The following is an 18,893-nucleotide window of genomic DNA, read 5'->3' on the forward strand; positions in this document are numbered from 1 at the left end:
GCAGAATTGGTTGGCCACCTCCTCAAGATGGATAGACCCTTACCTATGAAGATCTGGACTTTATTCCTTTAAAAGAGCACTGACTCACTCAAAAAACAAATGCAATCTTAGTTGTTTGAGAGAAAGCAAAAGATATTAGCATTTAAAGGGTATACCCCTCCCCACAACAAACATTCACATTCATGGACAAGAATTAATTCACTCCACAGGCCATCATGTAGATCTTAGAGTGGGTTACACAGAAAGTTGCTTCTGTTTTAAAGGATTCTTCTGTTTTAAGACATATTCAAAAATATAAAATAGAGAATACAAGTAATCTCTCTCCATACCATTATAGCATTGTAAAAGTAGACCAACCTGGATGTGTAACTATAGATACATTTCATCACTTTCAAACATAAAATTACTAAAAGAGAAAGCAATTCAAAGCAAGTGGCAACACCATTCTTATGTTATTATAGCCGATACAAGTTCACCAATATACATCAACATTAATAAATCATACAGAACAGAGAATTACAAACCTATTAAAAATGGAAACATCAGCTTTCATTGCAATTCTACCTTACCATAAAGCTACTGAGGCAGAGTTACATTTATGGCTATTCACTGAGTTAGTATCAGTGATATTTTTTCCTCCCAAAATAGTTCCCATAGCTCACAGATCATTTGTAGACCTTGAGAAATATAGTAAAGCAGGCGTAGTAAGCAGGAACATGAACTGAATCTATACAATTTCCAGGTTATCTCAACCATGATCAAAACACTGAATGTTCTCTGAGGCAATAATTAGCTAAGAGATCAAAGCTGGGGGCTTGGATTTTGGCCTGTTTAAATGTGGACCTTGAATATCTTATTAAACTTTAAGTCATATAAAATGGAGCTTGAGTATGAACAACAATTGAGAGAATAAGCTGGCACAAGCTTTAAATTTCAAAATAAGTGAATACATATTGATCTGCTAAAATGATTATACTGATAATGTGAGGGGAGGGAAGAAACTCTTCTATTAAAGTTCAAAGATAATCATCACCAATGACTTCTGGGAATTGAATATGCTACAACTCTCAGCAAATTAAAGTATGCAAAACTCTCTAGACTTTTAATGCAGTAAACATTTCAAAAGCCATTTTCCTGTATTTTCACCATAAATACATATCACTAAACAGCTGGGAAATCTAATTTAGTTTTGAAATCTGCTTAAATTTTTGTGATCCTCAGCTGTTTCTAGGAAGGTCAACACATAATGCATTTAGACCAGAATATAAATGTTATGTAATGAGAGACAAATGTATTGTAAAGAAATAAAATGATTTTATTCATTTGTTGTAAGTGCCCATCTTTTTCCTTTATTCCCCACACAGCAGGACAACATGAATTTGATCATATAGAATAATGTTTCCAATTTCTGATTTAGATAGCCAGAAAAATTCTCTTGCATTTGCAAGGCTTATGAAATTCTTCATATGGCAGCAGCGAGTGCAAGGTGGTGGGTAAACAGAGAAACTGACTTCCTGAACACTAATGAACACTTGTTGACTTTTTTGTTACATTTATCATTGTCTAGCAACAAAGAAAATTGAACAATGATGTTAACAGAGGTTTCTCATTTGGAATTTACAATATCAGCTCTCTTCATGTAATGTTCTCAGAAAAGCATCCTTGCACCATATAATTCCCTCTCTCTCCCAAATGACAGAAATGGATAGAACATCTTTAAAAACAACACCAACACAACTAATTCACTAGGACAGCCAGCATTCTATCTTGCAATGATCTCTCCTTTATCTATATTACTTGGGAGTTGATAGCAAATGAAGTAGTTTTCTTTTCTTCTCCTTCCCCTCTCCTCCCTCCCCCTTTCATGTCCATAAGCCATAAGTCTTGAAGTAAGAAAACATAATAAACCAATTTCTCTGGCCATGTTAGTTGCACTCTATATTAACTAGAAGTGTTTTACACTTAGGCAAGGTGAGGTTTATGGCAGTGATACTGGTAGCATTTAACAGGGCTCAGTCCTAGAGCAGTTGGACCAGTGAGCAGCCTGATGGTTACTGCATGTGAATGTAGTGTCTGGCCAGAATACCCAGTGCATCAATGGAAAGGGAGAAGAAAATATAAACCTTAGTAACATTTATGTACATACAAAATTTACAAAATCTCATTTGCCCATTCCTGTCACCTAGAGTGCTTCAAATTACTATGCCTATGTGAGGAGAGTCCTGCAGAGTAAATGACAGCGTGCCAGCACTGAAAAAAGAAATTGTCATGTTGGCACTGCAGTGCATTCACAGTTAGAAAACATATCTTTTGCTTCCTTCTGTATCACTGCATGTCTGTTCTATGTGACATCCACAATCAGTAGAAAGCCTTTGGAAAGTACTTATGCGCTCTCTCCTTGTCTTTTAACTGCTGCACCTTCATACAAGATGGTTTGGCATAAAGAAAATAAAAAAAATATGAGCAGCAACCATTGTAAATAATCCACCACAGCAGGGCAGGGTCAGCTAACCTTCCCCACCAAGAGAGAAAAACCAGGAGCACAGGCAGAGAGACAGAGATCTGATTTCTGCTAATGTCCAAGCCGTCTGTTCAGCCAGATGGCCTCATGGAACCACGAGGGGCAGGTGTCACAATCACAGAGAAACCTGACCCTTGCCTTGCTTTATCAAGTTGTGGCCAAAAATAATAATTCAGCAGTGGCCAACAGAACCCCCAAGGCTTTGTGGACTAGCATACTGAGCTTTCCTGTCCTCACCAGGGTATCTCCAGGAACAAAGGGTGGTGTGATTCATTATTTGGATGTGATAGCATGACCCACACAAACATTAGGGGATAATGGGCAAGCCTGCACTCTGCAAATCGAATCACACCATGATCCATCATTAACCCAAGTGAGCTGTTGCTTTATTGAAGTAGCCCTCCAAATGAATAGGTCACAGTCTATTTAAAAGCTCAGAGATTTGTTAATGCTCCAAGGACTTATATTCTCTTAGAACATACAGCTTGAGCACAAGTAAAATTGTAAGCACTTGCATTAGCAGGGAGGTAGGGGAGATGGGAAACCAAGAGTTTATTTAATTTCATAGCTATTTTTAATACACAGATTGATATATCATGGCATGTATGTATATATATTTAGTCATATGTATATGGTTGGACATGTATAATCACAACAATTTAGGATTTGCATGAGACAAGAAAAGTCATTCCTTGGGGCGTTCACTGTGCAAAGAGTTCAGAAGAAACTCTGGGATGGTGTGGAAATTAAAGCACTGCCAGTTAATATGAATCAGCAATTCATGAAAAATTAGCATTGCCCTTCAGAACAGATCTACTGAATTGAACCTAGGAGGGTTTTAAGAATAAGCCATTTAATTGCTACTTTAGGAACTCTGGATTTTGCATAGACATGAGTCCAGGTGTTAAGACTGATTTTTCTCTGTTCAGTTTAGATAACAGGACTGAGCCTCAGTACCAATTAAGACAAACCTTTAAAAGATTTCCTCTCTTTTTTAGTGCATCCTGGGAGCTTTATTTTAATTGTAGACACCACAGGGAATTAGGAACATTACATGAAGACGGCATATAATCTTGAATGAAGAAAGAATCCTTTCTCTTCTAAATGTTTTGGAACTCAAGCTGAAATCAAGAATTATTTATTGGGCCTTGCCATCTTTTTTTTTTTTTGGTGGTGTTAGGGGGTTTTGTTTGCTTGTTTGTTTTCAGCTGCATTTAGACCTATTTAGACAACTGTTAAAATTTCTTGAGTTGTTTGCGTAACAGAGAACGTAACAATTTGCCGACCAGATACATACTATGGGAGAATACAAACCTGCAGGACCTGGGGGGCTCCCAGCACATATGAGGAATACTGCTGGGAGTAAGCTAGGCTCTAGACATTGCTGTGTTCTTTCCACCTTGCTGTTGTTTGCTTCCACACAGGGAGGGTCAACCACTTCTTCCCCCACATCTTTCCAGCCCTGCACATGGCCCCCTTACAGCTGATACTCTCTCCATTGTAGATTACTTTTTTTTGGCTTCCCATGATGCATTGTGGTGAAAGAGGTCCCTCTCTGCTCTTCTCTGCTCCTTGCAGTGCAACCACACAGGGGCTGACTTTATTTGGTGGTCGGGTTTTACAGTAAGCACTGTAAACAAGTAAGCACTCTTGTTCACACTGTTTTGTTCTACGTTAGCATCATCATGTGTCTTCTATTTACCATATACTTGTATCCCTTTATTCTTCCTCTAACCCCTTGGAGATTTCTACCTACAGGATTGCAATTCAGGATGTCATGCTGCTTATATTGACAAGGGTGGCCAAGTTCCCCCACCTCCCCTATCTTCAAGAACATTATTAATATTCATGCTTAGGGAACTTGATTTCCTCCTTCAGCCATCCTCCACTTGGCACCCACAGCCATGGGATCCAAAGTCAGTGAAATAACTTTCATGTATATGATAATGAAGTCCCTATGCAACACAAACAGCTTTGCATGGATCTTGGAAGCCTGCATAGGTACTTATAGCAGCCTCTTCTCTGACTTCAAACCCAACTTATCCTTGTATTTATTTAACCTAACTGATATGGCACTTACATTAATAATGAGACAGCTAAGCTAGATCATTAACTTTTATTTATAGAGACTATTTATCCTTGAGCATTTAGAGTTGCAGCATGTATGGTGAGATAGTAGACAGAATTCTCTAGTCTGCTTCATTACTTTGGACAGTGTATAAAGGGGACTTAAAACAGCCAGCAGTGGGTCAGCTCAAAAAGATTTGCTAACTAGTTGACATGAGTGTTTGTAGGGGAAAGAGAGCAGAGGTCAGAGAAGACAGACAAATTGACAAAGCAGAGGTAAGTCTGACTGACCCTGGGAGAAGTTAATGCTGTTCTCTTTCTGTTTTGACTTGTGTTAGAACTAAGTAGCTCAGGATCAGGAAGCTGCAACCTGCTGCCTTATACCTTGTCTTCCCACAGCACCCAAGTGGAATCGGAATCTGCCATCATGATTTTGGCTCTCAGTACTTTGGATGGGGCACTATGAGTGCTCTGGGAGTGCTGAAGGAGCACGTGGCAATAACATTATGCTACTTTATTTTACTGGTTGTAACACTGGATTCTTTCCACTGATGGACCCTATTTGCTAGAGTGTTTCTGCTGCTGGTGTTGGTACTAGGGCCCTGATTCATCAAGATACTAGAGCATGTAGCTATTACAGCTTTGTTTTTTATTCCGTATCCCACCCATCACATAGTGAATTCACTAGTGAGATGAGTAGGGAAAGAGGGAGGAAGCAAGTTTGGTCAGCCTAAAACCATTTGTAAATATGGGGTGAATTTGCTGAATACTTTTGGCTTGAAATTTTTGTCAGAAGGCTGACAATCACAAAAGAGGAGTATGGTGACAGTACTTTTCTAGACAGTAACTTCCTAAGCTGGTACTGACATTAATTTCCTAGACTTTCTCTATACATTTCACAGTGTCTCTTTCCACACTAGAGGGAAAAAAAAAAAAAAAAAAGTTTTGTTTTTAGCGAGAAAGATTAAAAAAAAAAAAATCTGAACCAATGGATCAGTCTCATTGAATACATGAAACCAAACAAATGTTTTCAGTTAGAAAATGTTCAGTACTTGGTATAATTGGTAACTGAAGTCTTTAGGCCAGATTTTATTTCACCTATGTAATACCTAAATGGATTTAGGCATCTTAATTCTAATGTCACCCAGTTCAAGTTCCTGTCTCATTTTCATTCTAATGGGGAAGACACTTTTGGGGAGGAAAAAAATATCTTGTTTTCAGACCTGCCCTACATGCAAGCCTTTTCTTTTGTTTCAGTCTGTGTACCCTGATCTCTGTGTTTTTTCCTTTTTCACTCAAGCCACCAAGTTTCTCCCCTTCCGACAACACAAGCACTTGAAATCAAGAATTAGCCCACAGAGAGGCCCTGGTTAAACCAAAAGGTTCACAGCATCTTCCGATGCACATGGATGAGTACAAAGGGAATAACTGAAGTGGCCACCAGCACATTTCTTCAGCAGGTTTGTTTCATTGTCCTGACACTAGTTTATTAACAGGTGCCCTAAATATAATATCTTTTCGTATTACTCAGTAGACAGAAATAAGGAGTGATGCCATTTAAAAGAATAGCCCCAGGATACAGAACATATATAAGAATACAGTAACAGCACTAGTCAATCAATGTATCTGATTCGTATAAGGGCCCGCCCAGATTTTCACAAGACCTCTATTTTGTTTATGCACAAGCATTCATTTATACCTGCAACTCCCACAATTGCTTGTGCAATCAGGCTTTTCATTTGACTGGCTATATGCCTGACAAGAACACCTGGTTTTCATATATTAATGGCAATTTGTATATCTCATCAAGGCTTTTTAGTACGTAAACCACTGTTAGTCTCAAGGCACCCCTCAGAAAATACCAGTTTTGTCACATGCAACACTTTTCACTAATTTTTGACTATGGAAAATAAAATAATAAAGCAATTCTGTTGCATAGAATTCAGAAAGACCACAGCAAGTGGGACTGTTTTTAACACTATCACCCCTTATTTGACATCCCTGGGCATATCCAGATGAGTGTGCCTGTGTGGTTTATGGTGCCACACAGCTGTTTGAGGTACTGTAAACCACATGCAGCACACATGTACCCACTGGCCAGAAGATCCTGGTGTAAAAAAAAAAGCCCCCCAAAAAGTGGCACAACACACACGGCAGCAGTGTGCGCCACCAGAAATGGAGCCTGGCCGTCCAGAGCCATGCTCGAGCTGCCAGCCAGGCTTCATGTGACTTGACTGCTGCCCTAGGAGGTCCCCAGAACCTCAGGTAAGACTACTGGGGCTGACACAGGTGTTGACTCCAGTCTCCCCTACCTAACCTGAGCCAATTTGGCACACACCAGAGTACTCATGCAGGGGCATGCCCTGGGGCACAAAGCAACAGTACAAATACATGCCCTTGTTATTTGTAGCACTGCAAAAGCACGCCCCTGCATGTACATGCTCATCTGGAAGCACCCTCTGGCTGTGTCCAGATGAGCATGTGGCACCTCATACCCATCTGTGGCACCACACACCACATATATAAGCATTCCCTCTGCTGCTACTTTGCAGTACAGGGAGCTTTTTTGACCCTTTTTTTTTGAGAGAACCCAGGGTAAAAAAAAAAAAAAAAAAAAAAAAAGTGGGGGAGGCACATATAGCAGCAGCACATGCCACCCAATACCAAAGCCTGACTGGCTAGAGCCACACTCTGGCTGCTGGCTGGGCTTCCCGCTGTGGCTACAGCCCCAAGAGACCCCCAGAACCCCAGGTAAGGCTGCTGGAACCAACACAATTACTAGCCCCAGCCTCCCCTATGCCACCCAGGGTAACCTGCACCAGAGTGTGAGTGGTACGGGCATTCCCCTTGGGACAAGTAGCAGTGGCACAGGGTGTACCACTGCTACTCATCCCTAAGGAAACAAATGTCTGCACCCATTGGGATGTACCCTCTGAGTTTATCTTGCAAAACATTTTTGCACACCTAAGTGCTAACACTGAGTGGCACACTGCAACACCTTTGAAAGTATCTCAAGGCGTTCCAGGGTGCTGTCTCACCTTCGTTAATAATCACTGATATATACATATAGTCTGAAAATTTTTTAAAGGGATACATTTTAAAAATGCTCCACCTTGAAAAATAGCACACTAGAACTGCATGCAAAAAGCATGACATTATTTTAAAATAACCTGGAAGCCCCTACCAAACTATTTGTGTATGAAGTTGGAAAACCTCCTTACAGTGCACTCAAAACCTGTATGAGCACTCATTCACATATGTGTATGAAAAGTCCTGCATTTCCATGTGAAAATTTGCTTCCAAATGATTTTCCAAAAGTTCATGAGACCATAATAGAATATGTATGGATTCTAAGGACTCTCAGATGCTGAAGAAGAAGGTTAGCCCTCGGGCTAAAAGTATTTTCTAAGTGAAACTTACCAGGAAAAAGGCAAGTAGGGTGGATGAGTATTAGACCTAAAGCCTTGCTCAATCATCTTGAAAGCTTCATAAAGTTCGGTCAGCTTCTAAAATTACCTTTCATTTTCATGCATCTATCCAGCCAAACCCAGAAGAAGGCAATAGAAATTTCACAAGAGAGCCTATTCCAACAATGACTACTTAAATTCTGAAGAATCAAGAGATAACATGGGATTGGATAATTGTTGGGTACTTTCTGAAGCAAAACGTCAATCCTCAGACCAATTGTCACATTCCAAGATATTCTTTAATGTATTGGTAAGGTTTTCTAAGTTGTGTCAGTTGCAACAGACCTCCAAGGGACGTTACCAGGAGGCAAGATTTGCAATCACAGCAGCAACACTATAGCTGTACTTTTCTTTCCCTGACCAAATGTCTACCATATGCTGTCAACAGAGTTAGCTGTACTCGTTCTGGATTCCCTAATACAGAGAAAAATCCCCTAGTCTCTTAGTTAACCCAGCTTTCTGCCTACTGTGTGGTTCTAAGAGTGATGCAGTCCAGGTTGCATAGCTTCTGTTGTGTGTGCACAAGGTATGTGCTCCTTATTAATCAATATGTCTTTTTAGCAAGCCACCTAGTTTCATGTCACCGATAAGGATTCAGTGTCAGTGTAGGGTGCTTTCATTAACTATAGGAAAGTTGAGACTACCAGATTCTGTTTAATCAGGTTCAATTTAACTTTCTCAACTTGACTTTTCTACTCAGAAGGGATTTCAGACATGCCTTATTCCAAATTCTCACTTCAACTTTTTTTAATTCATACTCAACTCTACGCAGTATAATAACATGCCAAGCCCTCAATCAGAGCATTTTTTTCATTCAGAAGTGTATTCTTTCTGGTGCTCAGCTCAGTAAAAGTAGGTCTCTATAGCTTGAAGCATGTTCTATAATCCTTCATAACAATTGTAACGATTTCACAGGAATGTGGCACAGTGGGAGGCCAACCTTTTTAGCAGGTGTGCCATAAATTAAGCCCACACTCTCCTCGTGTGCCACTCTAATTCTCTTACCTTGCCTGGTACGGCACTCTACTCTTTCCTCCTTACCCTGTGCTTGTATTTTTATATACCACTCTGTTATGTGCTCCTTGACCTGTACTTCTTGCTTGATTGGTTTCTTTTCTTTTGGCCCCCTACCCTGTCTGTTAATGTGTTCCCTGGTCCCTCCCCAATGTGCCACATGCCACACACAGAGGGCTGCCCATGCCATTTGTGCCATATGTGCCACAAGTTGGCCACACCTGCTATAGTGCATCCTAGAACTAATAATGCCTAAAAGGAGATGAAACAGAGAACGTTTAGTGAGAGTTAGAATGAGCAAAGGTCAAAACACTGCTGCCAGCAACATGAATGGATCCAGACAGGGTAGATGAGTGGTACAGCACGCTGTCTCTCAGAAAATGGGGGAAATTTGGGATTGTGGTACTGCTGGAGCACCTGGGTTAATGGGAGACACCAAGGAGCCACTCAGAGAGCAGGTGCACAAAGGAAGTGGACACCTATCCATGCGGCCTGCTGTTCCCATCTGACTTCTATGGGGGGAGAGCCCCAGAGCTGTTTCTGCCCTGATTCAGCCAGGGCTCTGTGGAGCAGCTAGGCAGGGTGCTAGACTCAGCTGGGGACAGCAGCAACAGTGGTGTGAAGGTTCTTCTTTCCAGTGCCTGCTCCCTGCCCACCTCCCAACCCCACAGTTTCCTCTATTGGCCAGGAACAGCTGCTGGAAGGAGAAACCTGCAGGTTGCCGCTATTGCTCCTGCCTGAGCCAAGCTCCCCATACAACTTTTCCCTGCAGCCCATGGTGCGAGTGGGGCAGGAGCATCTCTGGGGAGCAGCCCTGCATGCCTATGTTAACCAAGGACAGTGGTGGTTGAAGGCAGAGCCCTCCTTCTAGTACCTGTTCCTGGTCAGTGGGGACACTTTGGGGACCGGTAGGAAGCAAGTGCTAGAAAGGGAAACTTGCCTGATGCTGCTGCTGTCCTCTGATGAGCCTTGTACCCCACATAGCCACAACCCAAGGCTACAGCACAGCAAGGTGGGGGCACCCCCATGCCTGGGATGGTGGTGGCAGAATGGGGGTGTGTTCACACTGCTGCACCCTCCCTGGACCTGCTTCTGGCCAGGGATCATACTTTAGGATAATTTCATTATAGAGCAACCAAACTTCTAGTCACTAGCCAAGAGATGTCCCCTTAAAAGTTGTGTTTTACACATTTTAATATTTATGGTTAAGGATGACTGCAGGTGGTAGGAATATTTCTATCAATGAACCTCAAAATACTTTATAATACAAACACAATGACAAACTGTTAGATTCACAGTACACTTAACCAATCAACATAATCCAGCCATCTTAAGTAGAATACAGTAGTTGATTCAGAGTGCATAGCAGTAGCAATAGCTGTTACTAGAAAGTAAAAAGTATCTTATCTACCAGAAACCAAGAAGTGAACTGAGGTCAGGAAAAGAACTGCTAAACCAGAAATTGAGCAAGACACGAGATTTTGGACCTCTGTCCTGTCAACTAATGCTATAGAATCTCTGTTGAGCATGAGCCGTCAAAAGTCCTGGGTATGTGTCTTGTTCAGAAAAAAGCAGTACTCTCCTTGGCATAAAGGCCTTGAAAACCATATTAAAAAAGACACAAGGAAGACATACATGTCTTAGGCATGCCATTATGTGATGTGTGAATGGGTTAGAATAGGACATGTGCTCTCTTGAATTGGGACCTATCTAACTACTTTATTTTACATTTCCCACAGAAGTCTCCTATCTAGCTTACATGCCAGATGTTGTTTACAAGATATGATCCGGTCACAACACAAAACAGCATGAATGCACATATCTATGTAAACATCCCTTCACCACTTTTTTCAATTACTATGATATATCAATTTTTAAAATATGATATATACTTTTTAATGTAGATCAATATATTATGGCAAGTAGGGCAAAAATAGTTATTCTATGGTAGTTATAGAGGAGTACTGTAGGAGGAAGAACATTTTTCATTAAAAATATATAAATTCAGGTTCCTTCGGGCTATCACTGTCAATTACATAAGTAAAAGCAAAGATCACATGACATTTTTTTCACTGAGTGCAGTACTTAGACAATATTCCTTCTTAGTAGCATTTGTCTGTTCACAATCTACAGTATGCCCAGTAACTCATTGCGCTGTAAAGTATTTTGTGAAACCGAGTATTATAGGTGCTATATAAAAGCAAAGTCTGCTCTACTTTAAAAATGACTCATAACAATATCTTCACTTAAAGTATTTTTGTGTATACAAAAGTATGAATGTGTATTATACGTGCACGTTAAGTGGAGTTTTATGAGTCATTTTTAAAGTAGAACAGAATTTGCCTTTGTATAGAACTTTTCGTATTTAGCAGCTCTCAAAGTGTTTTATAAATCAATGGGTTAGAAATTGGTAATGCAGAGACTGTAGGTAAACACACATGATTTGAGTGCAGTAGGGAAGTGTATAAATATTACAATTTCTCCCCTTTGTATATGAGGAGAAAAACTACAACTAAATTAAGAAAATCTGGATGTTACTGGATCTACATTAATTTATTCTCTTTTTCTGCCTCTCTGCTACTTTGCAGTATTAACAGTTTTTATTTTATATGCTGAAATATTATTTGTTAAAAAGGGAGCTCATAATGTTGGGAAAAGTTTAAAATGCGTCTGGCTAGGCAAATAAGACCTTTAAATATTTACAAATGTATCTTATTTTTTAAACATGACATAATGCTTATACAGTTATTTTTCTTCATCATTCTTTTGGTTTCCAATTTAGCAGATGATGTTTACATTGTAGATTTTCATGAGCTGATGAGATCTACACTGATGGTATTACAGGATGTTGTATTATACAACTCTCGCTATTACTACTGTTACAGTGTACAGTTTATCGGGGAAAAACCTGATTCTTTAACAAAAATATACCTAAAAGGTATATTTGCTCAGTCTTTATTAGTCATGTGACTTTTAAGTGGATAATTGTGTTCCACTAGCAAAGTCAGAGTGGAAGTTCCCACCACAACATGATTTCATATCCTACTTAGATATTTAGTATTGACATTATACGTTGCTTACACAGAATGATAAAAGTATGGGAGACTTAACTCTCATCTACCTTCAAATTCTCAAGGATGCTGTTAATATTAACAAATTGTCATACATTGTTAGAAGCATTAGAGAAACGATTTACACAAAAAATGCCTTTTATGACTATCATATTATTCTGATATAGTACATCTGCAATATAAATGCGTGTGTGCACATAGAACTGATAATATTCAAGAACAAATATGGTGTCTTATCTCAGAAGATACATTATCTTAAAGATTATGAAATATATGTATATCTGTATGTCTCTCAAAGAAAGTTAATGCTCATACACAATTATCCTTACCATGAAAAACCCCCCAAACCTAGCTAGTATATGCATGTTTTCATTTTGTCAATTTAATTCATTTTCAGCGTGTTTGGCTTGAGTTATATCTCATGAAGTTAAACAGAGGCTTGCAATTGGTCTCGATAAATGAGATGCCCATGTATGTATGTACATACACATGCATGCATGAACACTCCCCACCTACCAATCAGATAACTGCATGACTGCATGTCTGTGCATATAGTAGATGCATGTATGTGCATCCAAATCCTTGCCTACCCATTTTTCAAAGGAGGACTGTGTGAAGAGAGTTGTTATGAAGTCAATTATTGTTCTTCACAACCATTTCTTTCTAAACATTATAATTTATTTCAATAACTTTTCTGAATACACCCTGTATGATATCCTGGTTATATTTATATACATTTATATAAATAATAAATTTATGAAGAGAAAAAATATGGCTAATAGATGCCATAAACTTTTTATACACAAGTCATCTACTGATAAGATTTGAAGTTTTTTTATAAATAAGGCAGTTGTATGCAAATTATTTGCCTGTTAGCTTTTCTGATAATTAAATAACTATATAATGAAACATTTATTATTTATTAAGACTTTATGAGGTATTTATAAGTATACCCTTACATAAAGGGTGACCACATCCCCCCAAAACATCTAGATATAGTCAGTAAATGTGGAATATTTATGCCTTTTCCTTATCATACAAGTAGAAATACAAATATATTCTAGAGCACTCATATACTGAAAGGTCACATCATTAAAATAATTTAGGGAAAAATACTTAGGTATGTAGAGTGTTTGAATGCATAGCTGACATGATCATTCAAATGCTGAGTTATTTGAGTGTTGAAGATAAAACTGTTATATGAAATGCGTATTTGTTTGCCTCACAAAAAATGGTTTCTAACCATTCTAGCTTTTGGTTGCTGATAGCAATTTTTTGGAAAGAGAAAATATATATTGATGGGTGCAGAATGTGTACCCGAGCACAATAAAGGAACCCTGACATTTAGATTTGGCACATAATTATCTGTTCCATACTGTAGGTCATTGCAAGTGAAAATACTATTTCGTTCTTATATGGCTGTAAAAATGATAGGCTAGCAGGAACTGAGCATTCTTAGTGGGCAAACCTCCATCTACTGTTTGTGAATAGAACATAAACTGTGGGGGATCGTATTATCTCCAGCTGCTGTGCTATCCAGCAGAATGGATAAATGAATCCATGGACTTGGCAATCAATAAAGATTTTTTTTTGCAAATTAATCCAACTAAAGTAAAACTTTGGCAGAAAAAAAGTGCATCATTAAATGATAGCTGTGGGAAAAACAAATTGCTTATTTTCTAAGGAAGTCTTTTCACATTAGGGCATTTTGTTTCTTATTACTAGAAGAAAGAACATATTTTCCATACTATCTCCAGAAAGGACACTTTGATCTCAGCACAGAACAGCATAAGGCAACTAGTTTAATTAGTTAACATGTGAGCCTCTAGTTTATGTGTTGATACATTTCTGAGCACTCCAAATCAATTCACCAATTAACTGCTTATGAATTGTATCTGGCTTTTGGTCTGAGGAGATATTTTGTGAAAATCCTGGAAATGGCTAGACAGTTCATTGTGATCAGTGAAATCTCTAATAATGTGTCAATAGGAATAAAATTAAGACCTCCTGGCTGGTTCATATATGTCATAATATCTTGAATTTTAGACACTGTGTTTCATGGAAACATTTTACTCCTGGTACAGTTTTATTTAGTCCGATTCCATAGACATTGAATGGTGCATTACCATAACACCTGCTTAGTATGCTTGAATTGTTACGCTTTTGTAATCCATAGATGAACTTGAAAACAGTAGAGGAAAAAAAATGCTTTGGGATGCTACCCAGCACACTGCCTCGATTTTTTTTGGGGGGGGTGGGGAAGGGTGTTGGTTTTTTTTAACCTTCTATAGTTACATTTCTCAATATATAAAGGAAAACTGAGAACCATCACTGACAGAACACAAAAATTAACGTAAATCTTCTATCCATACAGTGAATAGTATATTTAAAATTGGAGAGATTTGTCTGTTAGCATGTTCTATAAAACAGATCAGAATCTGTAGCTACTGAAATTAAAGCCATTTACATTTCTACTTTGCATCCAAACCAGTTAGTTATTTAACAAATATTTAGCAAGAAAAAGAAATAAAAATATCTCTTTCTAAAAGGCTTGCTTGCAACATGATTACCCATTCAGAGCCAATCTGTTCATTTAAATGTTTTTATAAGGATTATGTCTTTTTTACTTATCACCACATGAGTAATTTGTGAAAGACCATTTTGAAATGCAGACAATAATAAGTCAGAGGTTGCATTTAAATACCTTATTCATCAAGGCTGAATTAATATCTTGCCAGAAAACTAATTCTGCCATCTAGCTCTAAATATAAAAAATAGTAAACAAACAATAGGTTTTATCAAGTTGTTCTAAAAGTTACTTGAAGTCAAATTCTTAATTTTTGCTCTCTTTCCTTAAGCTTAACATATCTCTTTAAAGGTCAACGATGTGAAAAGTACCAGCTGCCCCCTACCCCCCCCCCCCCCATGCCTCGGACCCCCTCCAATTCGCAGCTTCCCAAAAGGGGGTGGGAAAGGGAAGAGACAGAGACAGAGACAGAGAGAGGAATTAATTTTAAAATTTATAAGTGAGATCCTGCTTCTCTGAAGTTTTGTGTCATATCTTATTCATATAGCTGCTTTCCAACCAGAAAAAGTCTAAATTTGGGCATGGTGTGTTTTAATATTTAGCAGAATTACTATACTTATCCCCAAAAAACAAACAAATTATACCCTACCTTTGTATTTTAAAGTTACTGAATAATCCAATTAATACCCACCTGAACAATTGAAAGAAACAAACTAATCCTCCCTCCCCTTACTTTAACATCATCTTCTGGAGACCAAAGACTTACTCACTTTGTTTAAAACTTACTGAAGTTTTGTGATTCCATCAAGAATAGGAAGACACATAAAAAAAAAAAATACCCTTCTAATTCAGATATTAGTTTTTTTGCACATGCTTCCCCAATTTCTTAAGTGGCCTCAATATCCTTCTATGCATTGATTGTAGATAGTGTGCATCCCCAAAGAATCATGCACACCCAGTGCAATCACATTCCAAAAAAAAAAGAGCCTTACCTGCTAGCTGAAACTGCAGCAGCAACAGCAAGAGGAGCAGCAGCACCAGCAGTATGCACAGTAGCATGTACTGAGGTAATACCTTTTTCTCTAAATCACTGTGGCAACAAACTGCCCTTTCTCGTGTCCCTCTTCATTCACCAAGGATCTCACAGGCAAGGCAGACAGGTAGAAACCACTTTCTTACTGGAAGAGGTTGTCTCCCTTCTCAGAAATGACTGAATCCCTCTCTGTGGTTCCCTGCACATTTACCCTTCAGATCAATACTGCTCTTTAGCAGCAGCTTGAGCTCAACTGCAGCTGATAGAGTCTAGCCAATTGGTATAGAGGATTCCCTTTCTGTCACCCCCTCCCTCAAAAATACACAGCGTGCCTTTCAAATTTTATTACTTGTGAAAAGTAATTTTAACCCTTTGCTTGAAACCTACACAGTCTTTTTTGTAGCTCCCCTCAGGCTTCATTTTCTTCTTGCTTTAAAAACAAAAAATCCCTGACTGAGCAAAATATCCCGAGCTGGAATCATTAAAGCTGGTCTAGATCCACAATGTGAAGCCTAAAAGCTTTAAAAGTGTTAGCAACTGACCAGAAGTCTGCTGGTGCTCTGAAGTGCTTACAATATATTAAATGCCCAATATCACAAAAATTACATAGGCAAACTGTCATTTGAGTATCATCAACATTGAAGTATTTTTTCTCCCAGCATGAATAGATTTTTATGACCAAGAAACTAGGACAAACGTTGCTCAAGCCTTTTAGATTACAGTACTGTATTGCTGGTCTTGCCAGTACCACATTGCTGCATTTATTTATTATTTCTTTTTCTTTCTTTTTTTTTTTTATTTCCTAACTGAAGGTCTTGGTTCACATTTAATCCATGTTATCTATTCATATGACAGCTAAAACTTCAGAACCCAAGTGTAAGAGGTAATCATGTTGAAGCGATATACAATCTTAGTCCCCATACTTACAATCTGGAAAGCAAGTTTCCTGAATATCATTACATCTCCTCAGCTATAAAATGTTGCGCATGAGGAGATATACTGCTTTTTGGACTGTACCAAAATATTTTATGACAGTTTTTTGTTTTTTTTTTAATTCAGTGAGGGATGCTGAATGTTCAATATTTCAGGAAATCAGATGCCTAACTTACAATCCAAGTATTAGCCACCATTTAAAAAACTGTAGCCCAAACTTATAGGGCTTAGGTTGAGAGTAATTAAAAGGTGAAAATATTCAGGGATAGTTGTAAAACATACCATTAGTAACTCAAACAGGATGAGGCAATGAAATATATTGTTAGGCAGTTCAAGAAACCTTAACTCTGCTATGTAATAGGACAATGAAGCATGCATAAGATTATTATTATTATTATAGTATTTTAGGATTTGTAGGTCTCAATTAGATAAAATTATTTTTAAAAGGCACATTCATTTTTTACCCCTTAACAAATAAGTGTGAAATTTGCACAAGGGTAGACAAGCATGGCACCACCCCCAGGTACTGATTTAGACTCTTGTAGACTCTGATTTAGATTCTTGTAACCCCAGGGCTACAAGAATGGCAGCTACTGTTGACCTACCCACTTTTGCTTCCCAGGATGCAAAACTCCCCTGTCTGTGAGGGTCTGGACAGGATGTAGGCACCTAGACCTGTGGATAGGCTCCTCAAGGGCAACCAGGAGGTCAGCTAGGCAGGAGTACAGACTACCAGGGTGTCCAGTCAGGGTCTGGATAAGTGCAGTGGAGATCTAAGAGACATAGCCCAGGGTGTAAGCCAAGGTCAGAAGCCAAGAGAGCCAGGTCCGAGTTCCAGGAAAGGTCCAAGAACAGGGTCAAGAAAAGCTGAAGCTGAGACAGGAGCTAGAGGAATCAGAGAGTAGGTACTGAGTTTCAGGGAAGATCTGAGTTCAGAGTCAGGAGAAATCAAAGCCAAAGTGAAGTTGTGAGCCAGGTTAACCAGACAGCAGTGAACAGAAAGCTTGCTGGAACAGACTGAAACTGTTGACAAAGCATGCCTGCAGTCTGAGGCTGCAGATATGTTGAAAAGGTCTGAGTGGCACTCTCCACAACTAATCCATTTACTGGGGCAGATGCATTAGGTCAGGATCAGGATCAGGTGTGGAAGCTCAAGTGTTCAACCCAGCTGGGCCTGACTGGCCAGAGGCCACAGCCCCAGCAATGCTATATACAACATAATACTCCAGTGATATCAAAATAAGCAGTGACATGCAGATACATGGATGGAATGTAAATGTGGCAATTGCAACATCATTAATAATATTAATCAATGAGGTGGGGGGCTTATCTTTCCAGTGAGGAATTAAATGGCCTCACACTATACAACCAATAAAAACCACTTCTGAATCCTTTCACATCTCCCTATATAAGGTATAACAATTTCACCATTTTACCTCCATTTGTGAAGATTTAAGGTCTTCCCTTCTCTTTACAGGCTAACAGATCCACCAACCATAGCCCTTTACATTTTTTTTCTCAGATGGGCACTTACCACATGTTGGGATGAACTAGATCACATTAACATTCATTTTAAAATAAAACTGGGACTTAGGGTTAATGTGAGGAAGGTGAATACCTCCTGTTATTCAGATAGACTGCCCATTTGGGCCAGAGGGAAAATAATCCCTTCCTTATCTCAATTAAATGAGATGCCTGCTAAAAAAAATGCTGCTCATCAGGACCTCAACAGGGAGAGTAGGCTCAGTCAGCTGCGTAATTACCATTGGGTGTCCAGAAGGACATTATATGTTAGCTGGGGATCCATGGGAATAGTTGATTTGCCCTCTTCAAATTGGCGTCTGGGGTTGATAGAGACAAAGAATGATCTGTTCTTATTGAAGAATAGATCATTTTCCACATGTGCTTTGGGGCAAAAAGTGATATATGGAAGGGAAAAGGAAATAGCAGAGTGTAAGTGATGTTTCTCTAGCCTATCCTCAAGACTAGTTAGTCCCAGTATATCACCCACAGATACAGACAGTAGGGCTGTGAGAAACTTCGGTCCCTGGTTTGATTTGGTGGAGATTTGGTCCAATTTGGTGGCTAAATCTCCAAATCTGAATTGAATCAGAAGACCGCTTAAATCTCTCCAAATTGAATTGCACTCTTCGAATCAATCTGGATAGATTTGGAAAGATTAAGCAATTAGGACATAGATGCAGCTTTAAATGTTTTTTCTATATACCTCAAGGTACCAGGCAGTTTGTGAATGCTGTGA

At 38.9% G+C, this 18,893-nt stretch overlaps 1 protein-coding gene across 1 annotated transcript in view; it reads right to left on the reverse strand.

Moving 5' to 3' along the window:
- The window catches only part of CDH12 (cadherin 12), a 976,881-nt gene extending 960,077 nt beyond the window's left edge, over positions 1-16,804 (reverse strand). The window contains exon 1 of the mRNA XM_059728628.1: positions 15,660-16,804. The gene's annotated coding sequence lies outside the window, so the exon portion shown is untranslated. The remainder of the gene's footprint in view (positions 1-15,659) is intronic.
- Between the last annotated feature and the right edge of the window lie 2,089 nt (positions 16,805-18,893).

Source organism: Alligator mississippiensis, chromosome 5, assembly GCF_030867095.1.
Source record: "Alligator mississippiensis isolate rAllMis1 chromosome 5, rAllMis1, whole genome shotgun sequence".
Taxonomy (NCBI): domain Eukaryota; kingdom Metazoa; phylum Chordata; order Crocodylia; family Alligatoridae; genus Alligator; species Alligator mississippiensis.